At 42.6% G+C, this 16,319-nt stretch overlaps 1 long non-coding RNA gene across 4 annotated transcripts in view; it reads right to left on the reverse strand.

The window, feature by feature from the left end:
- Window positions 1-3,166: 3,166 nt before the first annotated feature.
- Window positions 3,167-16,319, reverse strand: part of LOC137205844 (uncharacterized) — a 93,306-nt gene continuing 80,153 nt past the window's right edge. For 2 of the 4 annotated variants that reach the window (XR_010934320.1, XR_010934322.1), the window contains one exon: window positions 12,856-14,511. This is a non-coding gene — a long non-coding RNA (uncharacterized lncRNA). Of the gene's footprint in view, window positions 9,305-10,047; window positions 10,092-12,855; window positions 14,512-16,319 lie in introns of those variants that run through there. The other 2 variants (XR_010934323.1, XR_010934321.1) reach the window with 2 other exon arrangements.

The raw sequence follows: 16,319 nt of genomic DNA on the forward strand, positions 1-16,319 counted from the left end.
AGATCAGGAACAAGACAAGGTTGTCAACTCTCACCACTATTATTCAACATAGTTTTGGAAGTTTTAGCCACTGCAATCAGAGAAGAAAAAGAAATAAAAGGAATCCAAATCGAAAAAGAAGAAATAAAGCTGTCACTGTTTGCAGATGACATGATATTATACATAGAGAATCCTAAAGATGCTACCAGAAAACTACTAGAGCTAATCAATAAATTTAGTAAAGTAGCAGGATACAAAATTAATGCACAGAAATCTCTTGCATTCCTATACACCAATGTGAAAAATCTGAAAGAGAAATTAAGGAAACACTCTCATGTACCATTGCAACAAAAAGAATAAAATACCTAGGAATAAACTTACCTAAGGAGACAAAAGACCTGTATGCAGAAAATTATAAGACACTGATGAAAAAAATTAAAGATGATACAAACAGATGGAGACATATACCTTGATCTTGAATTGGAAGAGTCAACATTGTGAAAATGACTGTACTACCCAAAGCAATCTACAGATTCAATGCAATCCCTATCAAACTAGCAATGGCATTTTTCACAGAACTAGAACAAAAAATTTCACAATTTGTATGGAAACACAAAAGACCCCGAATAGCCAAAGCAATCTTGAGAAAGAAAAACGGAGCTGGAGGAATCAGGCTCCCTGACTTCAGACAATACTATAAAGCTACAGTAATCAAGACAGTATGGCACTGGTACAAAACCAGAAATATAGATCGATGGAACAGGATAGAAACCCCAGACATAAACCCACATACATACGGTCACCTTATTTTTGATTAAGGAGGCAAGAATATACAATGGAGGAAAGACAGCCTCTTCAATAAGTGGTGCTGGGAAAACTGGACAGCTCCATGTTAAAGAATGAAATTAGAACACTTCCTAACACCATACACCAAAATAAACTCAAAATGGATTAAAGACCTAAATATAAGGCCAGACACTATAAAACTCTTAGAGGAAAACATAGGCAGAACACTCTATGACATAAATCACAGCAAGATCCTTTTTGACCCACCTCCTAGAGAAATGGAAATAAAAACAAAAATAAACAAATGGGACCTAATGAAACTTAAAAGCTTTTGCACCGCAAAGGAAACCATAAACAAGACGAAAAGACAACCCTCAGAATGGGAGAAAATATTTGCAAATGAAGCAACTGACAAGAGATTAATCTCCAAAATTACAAGCAGCTCATGCAGCTCAATATTAAAAAAACAAACAACCCAATCTAAGATTGGGCAGAAGACCTAAATGGATATTTCTCCAAACAAGATATACAGATTGCCAACAAACACATGAAAGGAGGCTCAACATCACTAATCATTAGAGAAATGCAAATCAAAACTACGACGTGTCACTGCAAACCAGTCAGAATGGCCATCAGAATGGCCAAAAAATCTACAAACAATAAGTGCTGGAGAGGGTATGGAGGAAAGGGAACCTTCCTGCACTGTTGGTGGGAATGTAGATTGCTACAGCCACTGTGGAGAACAGTATGGAGGTTCCTTAAAAAATTAATAATAGAACTATCATACAACCCAGAAATCCCACTACTGTGCATATACCCAGAGAAAACCATAATTCAAAAAGAGTCATGTACCACAATGTTCACTGCAGCTCTATTTACAATAGCCAGGACATGGAAACAACCTAAGTGTCCATCGACAGATGAATGGATAAAGAAGATGTGGCACATATATGCAATGCAATATTACTCTGCCATAAAAAGAAACGAAGCTGAGTTATTTGTAGTGAGGTGGATGGACGTAGAGTCTGTCATACAGAGTGAAGTAAGTCAGAAAGAGAAAAACAAATACCATATGCTAACACATATATATGAAACCTAAAAAAAACAAACCTAGGGGCAGGACAGGAATAAAGACGCAGACGTAGAGAATGGACTTGAGGGCATGGGAAGGTGGAAGGGTAAGCTGGGATGAAGTGAGAGATTGGCATGGACATACATACACTACCAAATGTAAAATAGATAGCTAGTGGGAAGCAGCTGCACAGCACAGGGAGATCAGCTCTGTGCTTTGTGACCACCTAGAGGGGTGGGATAGGGAGGGTGGGCGAGAGATGCAAGAGGGAGGAGATATGGGGATATATGTATATGTATAGCTGATTCACTTTGTTAGAAAGCAGAAACTAACACACCATTGTAAAGCAATTACACTCCAATAAAGACGTTAAAAAAAAAATAAAAAGTTTGAATAGCCTAAGGAAAAAAATGGTGACAGCAGTGCCTTAAACCAAGCACAGGGACCTTCTAAGTGTGGGGCATTGTGCACCTGCCCATGAAGCCAGCTCTGGGCCCACAAAGTCTGCACTATTACTAGATGGCAGTAATGGAAAATCTGTGCTGCTCTCCAATGTTTTCATGTTTTCAGCCCATGATCAAGCTTCACCGGTCCACAAACAAGAGCAGTGGGTGAGGTTGCCCACAAATCTAAACCATTTAGACGGATTCAACATAAAAGCTCTCCTTTTGCTTGGGAGTCTATCCTTTAGAAGTTTGGTGTTAAAATCCTCTTTCTGATGAAATGTTAGGAAGGGTAAATGGTAGACATTTATTTGTCTTATGTCCTTGATTGGCAAAATAAAAGTTTATTACTTATGTCAAGAATCTGATTAAAAAAGAATTACTGGTATAGTGGTCATCAGAGGTATATGATGTTAAATGGGTAAGTTGAAGAAAACAGGGCGCTGAGTAAAACACAGAGCAAGATCTAAACCACACTATCTTACACACATAAATAAAAATACTGTTTCAAAGATTTATGTATAATAAAGATATATCTATATCTATACCTATCTATCTATAGATAGATATATATGTCAAATAAGGGGTTGGGGAGAGAGGACAGGATTGAAAATGAGGTTAAAGGGAAATCATAAAATAAGACAAGAGAAGGGCCTTTGTGACAAGTGATGTTCATAATATGCCTTAACCGAGAACCCAATTAACTGAACCTTCGTCACCTGAGGTATGCAAGACAAACCGTCCCCCTACTAATGCTTGAAATTCCGGTTGGAGAAGCACAGCAACCTGTGATGGACAGCACCCCTCCCACCCCCGCTGCCCCACCTCATATCACCACAAACCCACTATTCCAATCGCACTTTACAATTTGCAAAGCAATCTCTCATTTATTAGCTCTTTGGATCCTTCCAACACCCTAGTGTTGTTGAAATTATTATCCTCATTGACAGACAAGAAACTCAGAAAGATTAAAGTAATTAACCATTCAACAACAAAAACAAAAAAACATGGTAGAATCTAGACTCAGAGTCAGGTCCTCTGGCTTGTGTTATCATTCTTTTTTCAGTCAACCCCCAAAGGGGACACCTTCCCAATGGGATGAGGTTCATCACATGTTAGGGGTGACAACAAAATTAAGAAATGTTTGCTTTTCTAAAAAACAATTGCTGGCATCTTGGAATGCACTTACAAATGCAGAAGGTGTTCTTTCCTCTGGTCTCTACCTCTTCCTTATTGTTTCTCTTATCCTCATCACAGAATTATGGAGCCAAAAGTGACCCTCAGAGACAATTCTCATTTTGCTCCAGTGAAAGGACAAAAGTCAAATAATTATAGAGCGGAAATGATTCATGCTTTAAATGATCTAATTCTGCTTCTCTCAGAGTCCTTAGTGTACCCGTCACGTCTACAGCCTTGCAGACGGGCTGGCTTTGCTCACGGCTTCCTTGAATCTCTCCTGGTGCATTCTCATCCTCTTCCCGTCCACTGAAAAACAGCTGCTCCTCTCCCATTGCAGACTTGAAGACTGTCATTAATTTCTCTGTTAGCTGCCTTTCTTTAGGCTAATTAAACCGAGATCCTTTTGCATGTTTTTCACGAAGACTATCCTAAGACGTCATCATTTGGGGTTTTCATTCCTCTTGCACTTCACACTCTCCTGTTCCCCACTTAGATGTTGCATGGCATCTCTGGAGGCCAATGGTGAGAATTTAGATCAATGGTTTTCAGTGTCCTCTCTGGACGGGCAGCGTCAGCACCATCGGCACCACCAGGAATTTGTTAGAAAAGCACATCATTAGGCCCCATACCTACCAAATCAGAAATTCTGGCGCTGGGGCCTTACAATCAGGTTTAACAAATTCTCCAGGCAATTCTGATCCATGGTAAAGTTGGAGAGTTAGTTTTCAGCACTCTCTTTCCCCTCCCTTTGTCGGCAAAATGCTTTTTAGCCCCCTTCATGTTGGGCGTGGCAACGTGACTTGCACTGGCCAGTGGAATGTGAGTCAGTGTGAGACAAGCCTTAAATGTGCTGGCGGGACTTGGGTTGGCTCTTGCCTACCAGTGATTTGTCGTAAGACGAACGCACCCTGGGTCCAAGAGAGTGTGGAGTTACCTGGAACAGAACACTTCAGTTTGTTTCAAAGAGAAGTGGAAGCAGAGATAATTCTTTAGAAGTCTGTCTCCCTTACAGTCTAGACTCGGCCATGGACAGGATATGACACATTAGGAAGTACCGACGTGTCCAGTGAACCAACAGTCTATCGCACATGCTGCTAAAAGCAAACAAACAATAAATAAATGGAGAGAAATGATTAAATGAAGTACAGTATACATTTTAGGCCAACTTTTTTTAAACAATCTTTTGGATTCTTTAGGGGTAAAATAAAATCTCAATCACAGCAGATTAACTAAATACAGCAGATGAAGTAAATAATTTTTTCACCTTGTATGATGTCTGGAGAGAGATGGATGCTGTCATGGGTTCAGTGTGTGGATGATATCAGATCAGCTCGTGTGTGGAGAAGGGGCTGGCACTGAGTTTGTCCCTTTCTAGGTATTTCAAATAGAGGGTGTTTAATAAAGGAAATGACGATGTAAGGGTCAGAAGTGCAGAAAAGCAAATGGGGGGCATGACACGCTCCAGGTATTAGCAGCATCATGAAGGGCTAGAGAGATAAGAAGGGACAATTCTGAGGCGTATTCGGAGATCCCCAGCAGATCTGAGCTCAGACACCTCTGGCATTCTCCTGCTCACAAGTGCATCCTCTATTAACTTTTCTCACTTTCCCACAATCCTACCACTTCTTCGTAGATTACTACTAAGATAACCACTTGCGTCCACATCCTTATCTATAGGTGCTAAAGATCACCCATCATGGTTTCAGAGAACAGCTTTATTACACAAATGGGTTTTGCTTCCACAATGTGTGATTTTTAACAAAATGGTTTGAGGGGTCTTCGTGGGTCCTCCCAGAAGCAAAGCTGAGATAAAGATATGGCTTACAAAACTTGACCAGGAAAATGTAAAGTAATTAAACAATTAAAAAAAAAAGTTGTGTTAGATTACATACAACATAAAATTTTCTAACAACTATTTTGAAGTGTACAGTTCACAGTGTTAAGTACATTCACACTGTTGTGCAGACATCACCACCACCCATCTCCAGAACATTTCATCTTGCGAAACTGAAACTCTGTACCCATGAAATAATAACTCCCTATTTCCCACTATACTAGCCCCTGGCAACCACTAGTCTACTTTTGGTCTCTATGCGTTTGACTACTTTAGGAATTTCATGCATGTGGAATCATACACAGTTTGTCTTTTTGTGTCTGGCTTATTTCACTCAGCATAATGTCCTTAAGGTTCATCCATGTTGTGGCAGGTGCCAGAATTTCCTTCCTTTTTAAGGCTGCATAATATTCCATTGTGTGTACATACCACATTTAGTTTATTTATTCATCAATGGACACTTTCATTTTTTAGCTATTGGGAAGAATACTGTTATGAACAAGGTGTACAAGGAATTGAATGGTTCTTACAGCAGCCTTCTTTGAGAAGTGGGTAAATAAGATAAATTTATGTAGAAAATAGTTGAGTGCAGTCATGCTAAATTTGAATTGATTGTGTCTAGTTAGTTTATAGAGACATGAATAGAGACAACAAATTGAATGCCTTGAGAGAGGTTAAACATGAGAACAGAAATCTGAAAAGTATGAACAAAGAGGAAATTCATAAAATATTTAAGTGATTTTCATTAGGATGGGAGTGGGTTGGGATATAACTGCTGAGGTAAGGGGGGTGTATTGGATTTTCTAGACTCATCCCAAGACAAATAACAGAAGTTTAAGCTCAACAAAATCTTTCTGGTGGGTCACAATATAGAGAAGTCAGATGGAGAAAGCACACGGACTGAAGTAAAAATTGAGAACCAATGTTTCGGGAAGATAATCTATAAAAGAGCAGACTTGGTAGAAGACAGAGCACCATTCAGAAACAGGACAGAATGCAGTTGCTAGTGGAGATTTTGAAATATTGGAACAAAAACAGAGCTCTTTGAAAATTGAAGTTAGAGGAAATCTCTAGTAGGAGAGACAGAGAAATCATTCAGAAAATATTTGTTTACTTCTTTTACATTTATTTACTTCTTTTAGAAACAATGCTTGGACATTCCTTGTGGCAGATTCTACTTTCCAAAGATGGACACAGCATTACCTCTGGAAACCAATGCTCTTCTAGAACATTCCCAGTAGGGAGTAGAATCTAATTCTCTTCTCCTAGAATCTGGATAAACTCGGGACTCACTTGTAACTAAGAGAATTCAGTGGCAATGATGTTGTGTGACTCCCACTCCTGGGTCCAAAAAGTCTTCATAACGTCTGCCTTGCAGCAGGAATACTCGGTCTTGGAGCCCTTAGTTGTGACGAAAGTAGCCTTCTATCCTGAGACAGCCACGCTGTAAGGAAGCACAACTAACCAGATGGAGAGAGACCAAACTGAGAGGCTCTGAGCCTATGGAAGAGAAAAAGATGCTCAGAAAGTCCCCAGCTGCTATGTCTCCTGCAACTGCATGGGAGACCCTGAGGCAGAACCGTTGAGACTGTGGGTCAGGAACTAGCCCCTCCCTGGTTCCTGACCCACAGACCCCATGAGAGATAATGAGAATGGTTCTTGCTTTATGCAACTACATTTTGGAGTGGTTAGTTACACAGCCTTAGATGCCAGAGCACTACTTGTGGGCCAGGTGCCATTTTGTGTGCTGAGGGCCAGTGGTTTGAAAATAGAACTGCCCTTGGTTTCATGAGGTGTACACGCCAGGTAGAAACAGAGAAAATGAGGGTGATTAGACTCAACAGCCATCAAAGAGGTAGGATGGAATGACAAAGAAGAATGGCAGAGAAAAACACCAATGACCCCGGCTGGCTAGGACGTTTCTGGCATTGTGGGGTGAAGGAGATGAAAGTATCTTATATGCAAGAGAAGCGCTGTTCCTTCCCCACTTCCTTGCTGCTGGTAGGATGGGAAGTGAGGTGCAGAAAAACCAGGGGGGAGGAAGGAAGAGGGGAAGATAGAAACTTTAATGCCTCTCTGGGGCAAGTGTAACCTGAGCGATGCAAGGTGTGGTAAACCAGTTCCTAGAGATGAGCAAAATGCTGTTACAATAATCTCCCTTTTGGGGGCACTCAGGGGTCACGCTTCCTTAAAGGTACTCATTGTTAAGCCGTGGGCAGAACCATGCCTAGCTGTGGGTGCTTTGTGGCCGGAACAAAGGACAAAAAAGGTATACACTCCCCGCTACGCCCCACATATAATTTGTAGCATTTTAATCTTTCTACTTGTCTCCGCTTATGAATTTCTTATAGAATTATTTAATGATGTGAGTTCAATGGGCAATTTGAAAATCTACTTAATTTACCGTTTCTTTCCTCAGTGATGCAGTGAGGCACTGCACGCCATACTGCAGAGGCAGCAGGCTGAATGTGGCCGAGAGAAAAATCATCTGACGCGAGACAATTAATACTTAAGCAGCCTTGGATGCTCAATCCCGGGATCCCCATAACCATGACAGGATGGTGGGGAGCTTCGCAGATCAAAGAAAGAGTGGATCACGTTAAAGAAACAGCATCAAACACATCTCACGCCCAGTCTCGGAATGCCCCCCGTGTGTCTAGACGTCCTGTGATGTGAAGGGAATGAGTTTTACAGGGCAAATGCAATACCAGCAAAGGAGCAGAGGATGTAATCTTAAATTGAGTCAGTAATCTGGAAAAGGAGACATGGAGAATATGCCCAGTAGCAATGCGGGAACGTGTTCCTGTAATAAGCTCGGGAATCACCTGTACAGATCTCTGACATTAGTGAATATATATTAGTAATTTAGGATGACTAAGAATATTCACGATTCTTCCGAATGGACCAAGAACATTGACTGGAGGCAAAGGACAGAGTTTGGGGGGAGGAGAGGCTGCACAAACAGGTGTTAAGAGTCCTCATGTCGCAGATGTATCTGAACCACTCCCATTGGCTTGTCTCTCAAGACTTGTCCTCATCAAAGCTGATGGATACCAAGGTGGATCTCACCCACAGGTGAGGTATTCCACTCCCCCCCACGGGTCAAGTTAGAGCAGCTCATCACGTCTTAGGGCAAATCGATGTCAGAGCACTTGTTCTTTGCATGGGGCAAACGGGTAGGTCTCAGTTTCAAATCCAGGATGTAATGACTGAAGGGCATGACCTCGCCTGGGAGGGTCTTCGACGGCCTCTGCAGGTCACAGCTCAGTTCTTAACAGAGAAATGTCCACACAGCTCAGCTGATGGTACTGCTGACGGGAGATAAAGGTAGCCACCACCAGGCTCCCCTTCCCTACCTTGATGTACATGGAGACTGTGCGAACGTGTCTGGTCATATGGAGGGAAAGCTGCAGACATCAAAACCGTCAACGAGTGCTTTCACAAGCATCACATTCAAACTGGAGAGAGAGACTCAAATTAGTAAGCAAGGCTGCCTCTGTTTCCTAATGCTCATTCAGACAGAGGTTCAATGGCTGGAAATTATTGAAATGAGGCAGATGTCAAGGGGATCCTGCAAGTGCAGCTCCTTCCCGGCAGCAGTAATTGTGTGCCTACGGTTTCAGGATCTGTGTGAAATCTCCACACTGTGAAGAGTCCTAAAGTACCTGCTGCTGCCACTTTGCATTTTGTTGCCAAGTTGAATGAACACACAGACGGAGTTTAAAGCTCTGGGATGTGCTTGGAGCTGAATCCGAGCACCATGTTTCCAATCGTGAGATGGCGTAAAGCCCCCGTGCGCCATCTCCCATCCCGAACCCAAAACCGTGCACATCATTTCAGGCGACTTCCTCCCTCCTGTCACTGTTTTCCCTCCGTTCCTCCCACTGAGACTGGTCGGTCTGCATTTTCCTTGCTCGGGAAGAGACACAGTCTTGAAATATTAGGTTTCCTCTTGGTTTCTCGGCTGAGCACAGCCGGTCTCCGTTTTTCAAACCAACAGATGTAAAGCATCTAAGAGGTGAGAACATATTCACATTTACGGGGTGGGATGGGGGGAGTTTGCTGTTATGGTTGTTTCTGAAAAGGTGGCCCAAGCCCAGGAATTCCGGGTCTGAAGGAGACAGGAAGAGGGGAGGGGGCTTAAATACAGGTCTTTTTCGGAATCTGTGACCACGTGATGCCCGGCGACATCCCACTGTTGTGAGGACCGCAAAGATGCCAGGAAGGCGACTCAGCCATTCTCCCCGCTTCAGGAGGGGGCGGGGGCCCATCCAGGTGGCAAACCGAGCTGGACAATGAAACGAGGGTTTTCTTCCCGTGGAAACAGGTCTTTATATTTAGGCTGGATAGGTGAGCAGGTACAACTAAAAGTTGACAAGGAGCTCTTTGTGCTCGAAAATGCCCCGATGGAATCTGGACACTTAGCTGTCTCAGCGTGGCCCCCTGAGCAAGGGCTTGCATCGCAAACAGGAGGGGGACAGGTCCTACCCTGCACTCATCTGCTCCCACGACCCAGCGCCCCGAGAGCCGGCAGCTGGGTGGGGAGAATGCCAGCACCTTGCAAACTCCACCCACATGGTTTTTTTTTTGGGCGGGGCCAGTGTACATATTGCTTTATGTGAAATATTGAATCTAAGTTAAATATTAAAGCTATCTAAGAGAAAAAGCATTTGCCCAATTCAGCATCTGACCTCACCTCACTTTAGAGCAAGGTGGTAAAAGACAGCAGAATGGCTTTCTTAAAACTTACTTACATTGACCTTCATACCTTCATTCCACAGAGAATAGTATGCAGGATCTGTGGGGTGTTTTCCCGTTCTCATCAAACAACACCATCAAACAAACAAACAAAAAAAAAGGAAGAAAAATAAACTGTCATATGTTACCTTATATACACTACAAGACTTCAGGTATTTTTAAATGTAAAACTTTTAAGTGTAATATAAAAAAATAGTAGTTGAAAGACATAAATATGTTTTTGACTCCACAAAAGAAGCACCTCATAATTTTCACCATCCTTTCTTGAAGAAGAACTTCATCACTCATGAATGACTCGTTTCTCCCCACGGTTAAACATTCACTGTCTATCTGTCTGGTTCATATTTTTTCCACTGAGTTTCAGCACTCAGAAATAACGAACCTATTTGAAACTCAATGCACAAGGAATTTTGTTATAAATTGCAGTAAACTGGCAAAACTCAGAACATGTTAACTTCTGCAAACCAGTGTGGGAAGCTGGGTTGGTTAGTTCACGGAGATGACTGTGACTGCTTCATAGATAACCTACTAGAATCACGTCACTTTAAAAAATTATATCCATTTAACTTCAGTTAGAGAAATATACTTAGAACTTTTTAATCCTGTAATCTGTTAAGATTTAGGTATGTGAAGTTTTTTTTTAAAATCACTACTAAGCTAAAATATATGTTCAAAATTGTATTCAATTGCAAACAACCCCTAAACAATAGTTAGAAGGGCAATACACCATTTCTAGAAGCTTGCCTACACATGATCTAAGAGAGCCCAAATTGTGAACTTTGCCAATAACTTACACACCGTTTATCATGACTGCAAATTCATGAACTTCGTTAATTCTTCTTTAGTTTTTCTCTATACGTTTCACATACATAAAAACAAAAATAGGTATAAAGATACTCCAAAAAGCTTGGTCTGGGAACAGATTGGAATTTGGGTTTTAGTCACCAGAGATGTGATAAACAACACTGGGCCTTAATGTAGAAAACAGATTGAGTTTTTTTTAATGGGACATCAAACAAGACTTTATTAGCATCTATCAGGTTCAACCCAAAGCTCAAGAAATCGCATTAATGAGCATCATATATCAGCGTGTCTGTTATTAGATAACAGTATCCCTGAAAACTAGCAAGCCATAGAGTACTTTATACTTTTTTACCTTTATCTTCAGAATTAGCTGACATTCTATCCTCTTACACTGGCCTTACTATTAGTAATAGGGAACCAATTTATAAACCCATTAGTGACACTTTTTCCAGAAGATAAAAACAGTCAAAATTATCTGGCAGCAATTAATCTTAATGGCTGTATGCAGTAAACAGCAATGGGCTAATTCCAGCTCTGTCAGCCCCATCAAACAATCCCGCATTAGGCAGCCTTTCAGTGATCCATTAAGCATATTCAGAACAACAACAAATTCAATGCTGAAGGCATATGCACTAAACATTACAACAGTGATCTTCTGAAGCCATCATTATCTCTTAAATAGTACTTCCCCCATGTATTATCATTATGCTGTACATTAGAAATACTTTGATTAAACTCCCTTAATTCATAACAGACAGCTGCAGACCATTTATGCAGTTAATCTCAACACAACAGCTATTGAGGAAATATAACAAACGAAGGCTGTAAACTGGAAGTCATTACTATGAAAGATACTGGTTTCCTAGCCCTCTTAGAGCAGAGTGCATCATGAGTATAGGCTTTGGGTCTCCAAGGATGGGGGTGAAGCCATTAATGACCTTCCACTCTCCCTGGAACATCTGTCCTGAGGGTTGTTGTCTTGTAGTCTGGGCGTGTGACCAGTTTAGACAGGGCTGTTTCCTGGGCACTGACTACCCCAAGGGTTTGACCGAGGAGAACCAACGCTTTGGTATCAGCAAAGTCAAGGCTTGGGTTATGTGAATAATCTCATTGATTTCACTGAATTGTTACCGAAAAGCACTGGCAAACCGTTCTGCTTGTGTGGCATCCTTAGCAACAGCTTCCAATTTCCTTTCCAACACGCAGTGTCTGTTAAAGTTTAATTCATAGTACTTGAGTTCACATACTTTCAAAAAAGGAGCCCTACCCAATTTCCCCGGAAGCTTTCTTTCCCACGTGTGTGGTATCTTTATTGAACAATTTAGAAACACCTCCGTGCAAAAAATTCCCACCTCCAGCAATTTAAGTAGCCACACCGCAAGTTCATGTTCTGCTGAGTGAAATGTGCACTGGCTTAAGTTGATGTACAAGAAAGCTGTGTAAACTCCCCCTATAATACACTTTCACAAACTTTTTCCTTTTCGCAGGTAGAGAAACCATAAACATGCACATGAATGGGCTCTATGTGCCTGGCAATTTTTCCCCTCACATAGGGTTTATTTCAAAGTTCAAAACCACAGACATCGTGTCTACCTTTTGATGAAATGGCCAACTAATTAAAACATAAATTTCGCGTCCCCTTGCCAACTCTGACAGTACGTTCAGTTTTCAGGCTTAGCATCAATGAATTAAATATTGATTCCAAACGTAAAGCACCCTCATTGTGGAGCGATAAGGGTTTAGCTTCACAGGCAAAGACCAATCCCAGTGGCGGTTTACTCTGAATGTCTCAGGGGATTTCGACCTTGCGGTTAAGTTGGCCCATCCCCCCAAGACGTCCGTGAACTCAAGACTGTTCATGCTTGCTGCCCGTTTGCAGAGACTAGATAGGCTGGGTGGAGGTGACTCGACACTCTGGCCCCTCGGTGACCTCTGGTGCCGTAGAGACCCCTTCTTCCCCTCTCCCACGTTCCCACCCACCCCCTCCTAGAACACCATGCTTCTTAAAAAAGGGCAACCCTGGGCTTCCCTGGTGGCGCAGTGGTTGGGAGTCTGCTTTCTGATGCAAGGGACACGGGTTTGTGTCCCGGTCCGGGAGGATCCCATATGCCGCGGAGCGGCTGGGCCCGTGAGCCATAGCTGCTGAGCCTGCGTGTCCGGAGCCTGTGCTCCTCAATTGAAGAGGCCACAACAGTGAGAGGCCCGTGTACCGCAAAAAAAAAAAAAAAAAAAAAAAAAAAAAGGCAACTCTGCAGAACTTTCCTTATTTTTTTCTCCTTTCCCTTAAATTTGTTTGAAAGCAGTGAATATAGTGACTGCTTGCTCTATCCCTTATTTCTCAGACTTGCTTTTGTGACAAAGCTGTGATGAAGCAGCCCTGGGCACCTGGATATCCTGAGGTCAATTTCAGGCCTGAAGTGCAGTTTGGACCAGTCAGGACTTTCATCCATTTTGACAAGTCTTCCCATCCTGAGACCTCACTCCCTGCCACTTCAAGTTCCTGAGGCACAGATCAGTTTGAGAGAATAATGTCCCTCCTTAGAAATTCACAACACCTGTCAGCATAGGAAAGCCTCCAAGTTCTAGAAAAAAAGAAGCCTGGTTTGACTGTGATTAACTCAGCACGCCAATCCTACCCAACGGATTTCTCCTTCAACGGAATAACCGTTAACATCTCATAGGGCATCAATCTTTTATAGTCTATTTCGGGGACATGTTTTTCTAAATTCCTGCTTGTAATATTATTGCCTCAAGATTAATCTGTGATAGGGAAGAGCAAGGCTGTGATTTGATTAATTATGTTTTCTTCTGATTTTTGTTCGTAAGATTTGGTTTAACTTAAAGCTATTCCACCGTTGACAAGTACCAGCAGCGAATGAAAATGTGTTTGGAATTCACAAGTTTTTGGACTTCCATCGAGGTTGCTGTGCATTCCCGGAATCTAAAAGCATCAAACAGTGTTTACAGGGAATTTTTTGTTTTCTGATTGAGGGTAAGCTTTTCTTCAACTAATGAATAGATCTTCGCAACTGATGTTACACATATGGATAATTCACGAACGTGCTGATTTTCCCTGTGCTGTGGAACATTCTCTTAGCTACAACGCAATTATTTCATGCATCCAGAGTTCTATCTAGACATATTTGCATACATCAATATCTGCGTCTATTCAGGAAACTTCAGATTATGTGCAGGTAACTTCTACATTCCAATGTGAAGTGTGTTGCTTGGGAACTCAGTATACACTTTCCAAAAGAAATGTATTACACGTGGTGTTTATGTTCACGATCTAACCTATAAAAAAGTCTGTTTAATCCCCTGCACCTGCATGGCTGAGAGCTACATAACCGCAATGAGCCAAATATCAGGACGGTTGCTCTGCTGGTAAATTAAACCAAGTAGAAAAGTCATAAGGTGATGAAATTCACTAAGAAATCCTTTTAAAGGTTTGATCGAAAATGCTAAAGCTTGAGGAAATATCGGTTTAATTTTAAAAGATGAGGTTGTAGACGGAGATTTGTGTGCGTGTGTAGCTTCTGTTGCAAATTTCTAATTGCAACATTTCTACTTTTTCTTCTAAACATCCTCTCCTACTCCAGCCCTCTGTTATATAGACATCACAGTAAGTCTCTTTCGAGGAAAAAGGAGTAAGACCCCTGTAAGGAATATAAGTGAAACAAAGAGTTAGAACAGAAAAAAAAAAAAGTTTCCTATGAAATCTAGGTAAGAATTGGCAGTGATAAGGAAAGGAGAAAGTAGCTTTCACACACACACATGCGCACACACACACACACACGCACGCACACACACACGCACGCGCACACACACGCACACACACGCGCACACACACGCACACACGCGCGCACACACACGCACGCGCACACACACGCGCACACACACACGCACACACACACACACGCGCGCGCGCGCACACACACACAAGAAATCTTTGTTCCTTTGATGGATTTAGGTGAAAGATGAGGAGTGAAATACAGCACAAGTCAGGGAACAGCGTGTGTGCAGTGATTCTTCTGAAGGCGGCCGTTTGGAGCGGGGCTCAAGGAGGGAGAATAGTCTTGCACAGGCTCCCGGTGTCCAGTGTGTCTTGGATTTTGCCCCAAACACCTGTATAGCCACCAACCCCCAACTTTTGCAAAGATTCCTGCTGTAGAGTTTAGTTCCTGTGACTAAGGTCCAGCTCCCCTTCCTGGGTTTGCTGTCGGGTTCTCCACTGAGCTGGTGCCCAGGCACCTTAACCCTTATTAGTCCTTTTCCCCAGAAAGCTGGCCCCTGCCCACTGTACTCCACCCACCGCCTTGACCCCGATGTGGACCCTTCTCCAGTCCCCACCCCGTTGCCTCCTCCTTTCCCCCATGAGCCCAGCTGCTTCCTTCTGTTCCGGGTCCTTCAAGAGCTTCTCATCACCTGGGCTCAGGTCAGCCTTCCCTGCCGTCCACTGGTCTACTCTCCTGCCTCCACACTTTACACTGTTCTCGGAGTAGCCTTAATAAATGTCAGCTCTGGCTGAACCCTCCGACGAGCATCACCCAGCCTCTGCCTTATGTGTCCGCTCCTGGGCGCCAGCTCTGCTGACCTCCTGGCTGTTCCTCAAATGCACAATGTCTATTCTCAACTCCTGGCCCCCTCCCCCTCACTTCTGCCCTATTAACTGCCTCCTACTCATCAATACTGAGTTCATTTATCATGTGTTTGGAACGTCTCAGTCTCCGGCTAAGATGCACCTACTCACTGAATTATAATTCACGGAACTGTAATTACTTTCTTTTCTCACTTTGACCCACGTGAAAACAAGAACATTTCATTTTGCATCAGGAGCCTGGAGACTATTTCTTGGAACACAGTAGGCACTTAAAAAAATATTCGTCGGATGAAGGGACCAGAGAACATACAGAAATACCGAGTACAGCGATTACTCCTCTTTCGGGCTCACTGCAGAGCTGCAGAATTCTTAGATGGGTAACAGTGAGTTATTAGTAGATATGAACTACATTCTATAGAGAAAAAGGTATTCACAGTGTTCACATCAAAAGATTAACAAGTGCCGATCTGCCTGTGGTAGGATTACAAGTGGTTTCATTCAACTTTTACAGGCATGAGTGTCTCGCTTAAATTGTTTTTGAAAAGCATGGGCTATTTTCATTGTGAGAAAAACTGAGAGATAATGAAAAAAGTAAAGTGTCTCCTTAGCATGGTTCATGACTTTGCAAAGAGACAGGACACACAGGGCCCACTGCTGCCTCCTGTGTGGCCCCTGGGCCTCTGGTCTATTCGGCTCTTCTTGCCCCTCTGTTTCCCTCATTCTCTTGCTTTCCCCCGTGGCGTCTGTGATGGGCGATTTGGCCTTGACCTGGTGAGATTTGGCTCGTGTTGGAATGTGGGTGGGATGCTTCTAATATCAGTGTGATTGTCCAGGTTAGTCACCTCTACTGAGATGGACCACTGT

This window comes from Pseudorca crassidens, chromosome 14, assembly GCF_039906515.1.
Source record: "Pseudorca crassidens isolate mPseCra1 chromosome 14, mPseCra1.hap1, whole genome shotgun sequence".
NCBI classification, from domain to species: Eukaryota; Metazoa; Chordata; class Mammalia; order Artiodactyla; family Delphinidae; genus Pseudorca; species Pseudorca crassidens.